At 37.8% G+C, this 7,270-nt stretch overlaps 1 non-coding gene across 1 annotated transcript; it reads right to left on the minus strand.

Moving 5' to 3' along the window:
* Nucleotides 1–3,396: 3,396 nt before the first annotated feature.
* Nucleotides 3,397–3,503, minus strand: LOC124889136. Its single transcript, XR_007047749.1, has one exon. It is a non-coding gene; the product is annotated as a small nucleolar RNA R71 (small nucleolar RNA).
* Between the last annotated feature and the right edge of the window lie 3,767 nt (nt 3,504–7,270).

Consider the following 7,270-nt stretch of genomic DNA (forward strand, 5'->3'; position numbering starts at 1 on the left):
ACTTTTGGAGATAATCGGGGTAGTTTTTATGCCCTTCAAACTCGACAGGATTAGGAGAGTTCTCCTAATGTGGTCACTGGTGTGTTGCAAGATTTTGATATTCATCTTATATGGTGCTAGATCTTGGAGCTATATTTTCCATTGTGACCCCTATATAGCAGTAGATTTTAGCGTCAGTCCCAAGATCTTTGTAGAACCCTTGTTTATTTCCACTCCAATAGATAGTTCAATCATAGCCAGATGGGTATATAGATATTGCCTAGTTACAGTATTCGAGCAAGTTACTTCAATCGACCTTGTAGAATTTGACATAACCTATTTTGATGTTATTCTTGGCATGGATTGGCTCTATTCTTGCTATACCTCAGTTGATTATAGGAACAAAGTAGTCCAATTTTTAATTTCCTAATAAGCCAGTCTTAGTGTGGAAGGGTAGTACCTCAGTGTCTATAGGACGGTGTATCTGTTTCCTGAATGCAAGGAAAATAATTCCCAAAAGGTGTATCTATCATCTTGTTAGAGTCAAAGATTCAAGGTATAAAACCTCAAATCTTAAGTCAGTTTTAATAGTAAATAAATTTACAAAATTATTTTGTGAAGATATGTACAGAGTTCCCCCCGAGCAGGAAATTGACTTTAGAATAGATCTGTTTCTAAATACCCAACCTATTTCAGTTCCACCTTATAGGATGGCTCTATCCAAGCTTTATTAAATAAAGAAACAGTAGAAAAATATCCTAGACAAGGGTTTTATCAAGCCTAGTGTCTTTCCATGGGGTGCACCAGTTCTTTTTGTGCGCACGAAAGATAGTTTATCAGAATGTGCATTGACTATCATCAATTAAACAAAGTCAAAGTCAAGAATAAGTTCCCATCCCTAGTATTGATGACTTATTCGACCAAATTTAGGGTGCAAATTGTTTTTCTAAGATAGACCTCAAATCCAGCTATCATCATCTATGACTCAAAGAATATAACATTCTGAGATAGACTTCAGAACCTGATATGGTCACTTTGAATTTGTTGTTATACCTTTTAGACTAGTAAATTCTTTTGTAGCTTTTATGGACTTGCTGAATAGGGGTTTCAAGCAGTACTTAGACATGTTCATTATAGTCTTCATTGATGATGTCCTCATTTGTTCTCAGAGTGATAGTGAATACGCAGATCATCTGAGGATTGTCTTGCAGACTCTTAAAGATCACTAATTATTTGCTAAGTTTATCAAGTGTGAATTCTAGTTGATATTAGTAGTATTTCTTGGTCATATTATTTCAAGTGAAGGCATTCGAGTTGATTCTCAAAAGACCAAAGTAGTGAGGAACTAGACAAGACCCATATCTCCATTAGATATTAGGAGTTTCTTGGGTTTAGCAGGCTACTTCAAATAGTTTACTGAAGGATTTTCCCCTATTTCTTCTGCTATATCCAGTCTGACTCGGTAGAAAGTTAAATTTCAGAGGTTCAATTCTTACGAGAAGATTTTTCAGGATTTAAAGACTTAACTCACCTTCGCTCTAGTTTTCACTCTGCTAGAGGGTTCAAACAATTTTGTGGTTTACAGTTATGCTTTAAGAATTGGTCTTGGTCATGTGTTGATGAAGAAGGGAAAGGTTATGTCATATGCCTTTAGAAAACTCAAACCTCATGAGAAGAACTATCCGACTCATGATCTTGAGTTTGAAGTAGTCGTGTTTTCCCTAAAGATTTAGAGGCATTACCTTTATGGGGTTCATATGGATGTATTTAGTGATCATAAGAGTCTCCAATATATGTTCAGTCATATCTAAATCTTTGTCAGAGAAGGTGGCTAGATTTGTTGAAGGACTATGATATGTGCGCCTTGTACCACCCGAGTAAAGAAAATATTATGGCTTACACTCTTAGAAGATTGTTTATGGGGAGTGTTGCTCACGCTGAGAATGATAAGAAAGAGTTAGTTTGTGAGTTTCACCGACTTGCTAGGTTGGGAGTTTTGTTGGTTGATTAAACCGAAGGTAATGCCTTGGTTTAGAATGTCTTAGATCTTCTTTGGCAGCTGAGGTAAAGGAAAAGCAAGATAGGCATCCTATTTTGCTTAAGTTGAAAGAAGGAGCTTAGAATTAGAAGGTTGAGATTTTCTCCCAAGTGGGAGATGGTGTTCTTCGTTATTAGGGAAGACTATGTGTTTTGGATATAGATGACCTGAGACAATGGATGTTATAAGAAGCTCACAATTCTCGATATTATATTCACCCAGGAGCCACTAAGATGTACCATGATTTATGGGAAGTCTATTGGTAGAATGGCATGAAGAGAATATTACAAAATTTGTGGCTAAGTGTCCTAATTTCCAGTAGGTAAGGTTGAGCCCCAGAGACGAGGTAGTGTGCTTCAGGAAATTAACATTTTTACTTAGAAATGGGAAGTGGTGAATATGGACTTCATCACAGGGTTTGACGTGTACTCGTTGACAGTATGCTTCTATTTAGGTTATTGTGAACCGAATGACTAAGTCAGCCTACTTCCTACAAGTTAACACTTTAGATTCAATCAAAGATTATGCTAAATTCTACCTTAGGGAGTTGGTGAAATTGCATAGAGTCCCTTTGGCTACTATTTTAGATAGAGGTACCCAATTTACTTCTCAATTTTGGAAGATGTTTTAGAAGGGTCTTGGTACCCAAGTTTATCTTATTATAACTTTCACCCACCGATAGATGGTCAGGCATAAAGGACCATTCAGACCTTAAAGTATATATTGAGAGTGTGCGTGATTTATTTCAAGGGTAGTTGGGATGATTATTTATCTTTGATTGATTTTGCAATAATAACAACTATCACTCTAGTATTCAGATGACTCTATTTGAAGCACTTTATGGGAGGAGATGTATTGGTGATCGTAATCAAAATGGCACCATTACTGGGGAGTGATACTTAGTTTTCACTTGTGCGATGTTAATTGTAGCTTTGAGTATACCTGTGGGAATTTTGATTTACTTTGTTTATTGTTTTGGTTTCTTTGTAGGTGATTTCAATAGTGTCCACAACACTATGAGCGACCACGAAAGTAATGTTTAGCTTTTGATGGTCCTCTTGATGATGAGGAGAAACTTCATAATGTTGGAAGTGCTAGTGCCATCTGTATTCCACCTAATAAAGGGAACGAGGTATTCCACTTTATGAGCGTCATGTTGCATATGCTTTAAATGAAGGGTCTCTTGGAGGGCAAGCTCATATGGACCCCAATTTACATTTGAAAAACTTTGTAGAAGTTTGTGCCCCCTTTGATATTGCACACATCTGTAAGAATTAATCCAGTTGTAGCTTCGATCTCTTTCAGCCGGGTTAATTACTTTGTGGGATGAACTTACCATGTCATTCCTAGACCGATACTTCCCATTATCTAAGATGATAAAATTATGTGATAAAATCACAAACTTTCATCAATTGAATGGAGAGCCTCTATACGAGGAGTGGGAGAGATTTAATGGGAAGCTCATGCAATGTCCAAACCATGAGGTCCCAGAGAAGATGCTTCTCCAAATTATCTACCGGGCTTTGTATCAACTAAACAAAACTGTGGTGGATAATGCGGTCGGGGTATCATTTGTGAAGTTGTCTTATAATATGGCTACAAACTTGCTTGAGGAAGTCACAAAGCAAAATCAGGTATGGCATACCCAAGACACCAAGGTTTCTAAAAGGGCTCCTACCACCTCCTATGTTGATAAAGAGCAAAAGAAAAGAGATAAAGAGGGGGAGGAGAACATGGAAAAATAATGATATAATTAGAGTTTCTAACGAAATATGTGATGGGTGCACCTACAAAAATGGTGAATGTCATTGTATCCAAGGGCTATGATGAAAAAGCGGTCAAGAGGCTTGATAAAGAGATTCAATAGTTGGCTAATTATCCAGTGGGTTACCGCCCGGCCTATCAAAGGAAAAGTGGGAACCAAGGTTGGATAGTTAGTTAAAGGGAGCGGGATTGGCATGATCATAATAGAGATCGCAATTAGAGAGACAATGAAAGAGAATATGATTGATATGTTCCTCTCCCTGACCGAGCAAAGGGTAAAGAATCCAACTTTGTTGATCCTACAAAATTCAAGACCGAAGATGTATTAGCAAGGGTTTTGATGAGGGTGAAGGGAATGGAAAAAATGGTCCGTGGATTAAAAGGAAAATTTTTGCAAATTAAATAAAATGTGGTATCACACTCCACTTCGATCAAGAAATTGGAAACTCAAATTGGATAAATCTCTACTCAACTTAATGCTATACAAAAAAGAGGTCTTCCTACTGACATCGTTGTGAATTTGAAAAATGATGCCCAAGTGTTGTCTATTGTCACAAGGAAAAGTAAGACCCTCGGTGATCTTATGGTGTATGTTAAAAAAGAGACCAATATTGAACAATCAAATATGAAGAAGAAGCATATGAATGATTCAAATGAGGAGGCTCTGAATCTTATGAAGGGAATGAAAAAGAATCGATATTAAATGAAAAAGTGGATGATGAAGAGGGAGATCCGAAGATAGTTCAAAATGATGAAGTGCAAAGTGATTTGATGCCTACTATGAAGGTTCCCCCTCCATTCCTTCAAAGGCTCAAAAAGAAGGAGGATAATTCTAAATTCAAAACATTCCTTGCTAAGCTTAGCAATCTATGAATTAGTATCCCATTGCTAGAGGCAATTCAAGAGATCCCGGGGTATGCTAAGATTATGAAAAATTTGATGTCAAAAAAGAGGCTTGTTGAGGGTAACACCATTGAAGTGACCCATGGATGTATCGCTATCATGTTTAGTGCGATAGCGGAGAAGAAAGAAATCCCGATGCCTTTACAATTCTATGCACCATAGGGACACACGAGTTTGAAAAAGCTTTATATGAACTTGGTACAAACATCAATCTCATGCCCTATTCAATCTATCAAAAACCTGGTTTGAGCACTCCTACACCAACAACAATAAGGCTTTTCATAGTGGACCGATCTATCAAAAGACCAGTGGGAGTTTTGTTTGATGTTTTGATGAAGGTGGACTGCTTCATCTTCTGGCGGACTTCGTAGTGCTTGATTTCAAAAAAGACCAAGATATACCTATTCCTTGCAACCAGAAGAGATATTTTTGATATGGAGTTAAGAGAAATGAGATTTTGGGTCAATAATGATGAAATGTCCTTTCGATATGCATAATGGAAAAACAACCTATGGAGCTTCAAGTGGTGTTGGTTATTGATGTTATAGATGAGGAGGTGAATGATGGGTCCCCTGAAGATCCAACTTGAAAATATGAAGAATGTCGTGCCATGGTGATAAATAAGGCACTATGTGTGAGGCAAACTACAAATGCCACAAAAGTAGCTCATATCTTTCGTTTTTAATTTAGTAGAATAGATTTTAATTTTATTGTTGATTAATCCATGCATTTGTGGCACTATGGGGTGTTTGAATGAGGCTAAACAAGGAAAAGTGTGAAATTTTTGTGTGCAATGGACTAAGAAGGGAAATAGAGGACCCAAAGTGACCTCAATTACCACGACCGCGACATCCATGCTGCTTTAATTGTGATAGACGCATATCCACAATCATAGAATGTAGACCACAATTGCGGTAAAGGCTGGTTGAGAAAATAGTCGACAGTCCCATTTCCCCCACACTCCCTTTTCAAATTTTTCCTCAAATTGCACCCGCTCTTGACCGTGCTTTGAACATCCAAATTTTGCATTACATCTCATCCGTATCCTCAATTTAGTATGTAGTTCTAAATATCTCTTTTGTGTGTATGTGTAGGTTGCAGAATGCATAAAATAGGGAGGGCCTAAAATTATGCTTTTCATTTCTAGATTGTTGCTTATTTGTATTTGTGTGGTATGGTTCACTATCAAAAGTGGTGTGCACACATTTGGGGAAGTCTTGAGTACCCAAATTGTGTTTAATTTGAAAGAGTTAGGTTGTGCATACCAAGTTCTCAATCGAATGCCTAAACAAATTCATAACTAATATTTCCATGCCCTAAGGGCACAATCGAGTACAAATGAACCTTGTACAATGTTCATGATGTTAATTTTTGCTTTGGAACAAGAATTGGAATTAAAATTAGTCATTTTGAGTCTTGTGAAATTTTGGTCGACCTGACCTCAATTACTGCGATTGCGGTCTATAGATCGTGATCATCATACCACGATCGTGACCCAGTGTCCCACGATCGCAGCATTTAAGGTTGATTTTCAGCCAAAGCCAAAATTTCTATAGGGCCATTTCATGCCCAAATCTTAACAAGTAACCATCCCATGAGCTTAATTGGACAACATAGCATAGTTTTTGCATGAAAATGTTAATGATGAGTATTTTTGAGTTTTTCTCATGTTCTCCAGGTTTACATCATGGGAGATTATGACCAAATCTGGTCATGGCCCCTGAATGCCACAACCAGTACTATGGTGATCTCCCAAAGACAAAGTTGCTTCCAGAGAGGGGCATATGTTTGGAAAAGGTGCCAGAAAAGTTTTCAGCATTCCATGATAGACTCATAGCTACTGGGTGGAGATGTATTGCCCTGGATCCTTTTTGGGAAAATGATTAGTGGGTACAAGAGTCTACACTAACCTTATGATAGTATCTCTCTCTGATCTAGTCATCAAGATCCTCAGGAAGGAGGTCCACTTTGGTGATGAACAAATAAATGACCTATATGGGCTATCGAATGTAGACATGGCTCAATTTGAGGAAAAAGGGTGTGAACTGGAAAGTTAGATAGCTGATAAGTTGTGCCCTGGTAGGGAGGTTCCTTGGGCGGTCACCAAGAAGGGGATATCCATGAATGATTTCAAAGCAGAGGCAAGAATGTAGCTACACATTATTTTTGGTCGAGTTTCTCTATGCACGCACATGACTGCTATCCCAGATATGAGATCTCAAATGATTGCTTGTATACTAGACAACATTCCTTTAAATGTTGGTCAGCTTGTGATCTCAGACATGGAGTATTTCAAGACTCATGTTAGTATGCATCTCTTTTCCCTTCTTTAATTACAAAGCTATGCAAGAGAGCCAAGGTTGAGGTACACCTAAAGGACACTTGGGTGAGCCCAACCACCCCTATTTGTCCTCTCAAGATCTAAGGTAAGAGAGCATAATGAAAGAGCAAGAAGAGGAAGATTGACTTGGGCAATTGACATTTGAGGATACAGAATCTTACAGGCCATCTATAGTCGGCCTCTTTAATGAAATCTCATTTGATTTAAGGGTAATAAAGGAGCTTATAGCTGGATTGCCTCAGCAT

The sequence above is a fragment of the Capsicum annuum genome, chromosome 11 (assembly GCF_002878395.1).
Source record: "Capsicum annuum cultivar UCD-10X-F1 chromosome 11, UCD10Xv1.1, whole genome shotgun sequence".
In the NCBI taxonomy this organism is placed as follows: domain Eukaryota; kingdom Viridiplantae; phylum Streptophyta; class Magnoliopsida; order Solanales; family Solanaceae; genus Capsicum; species Capsicum annuum.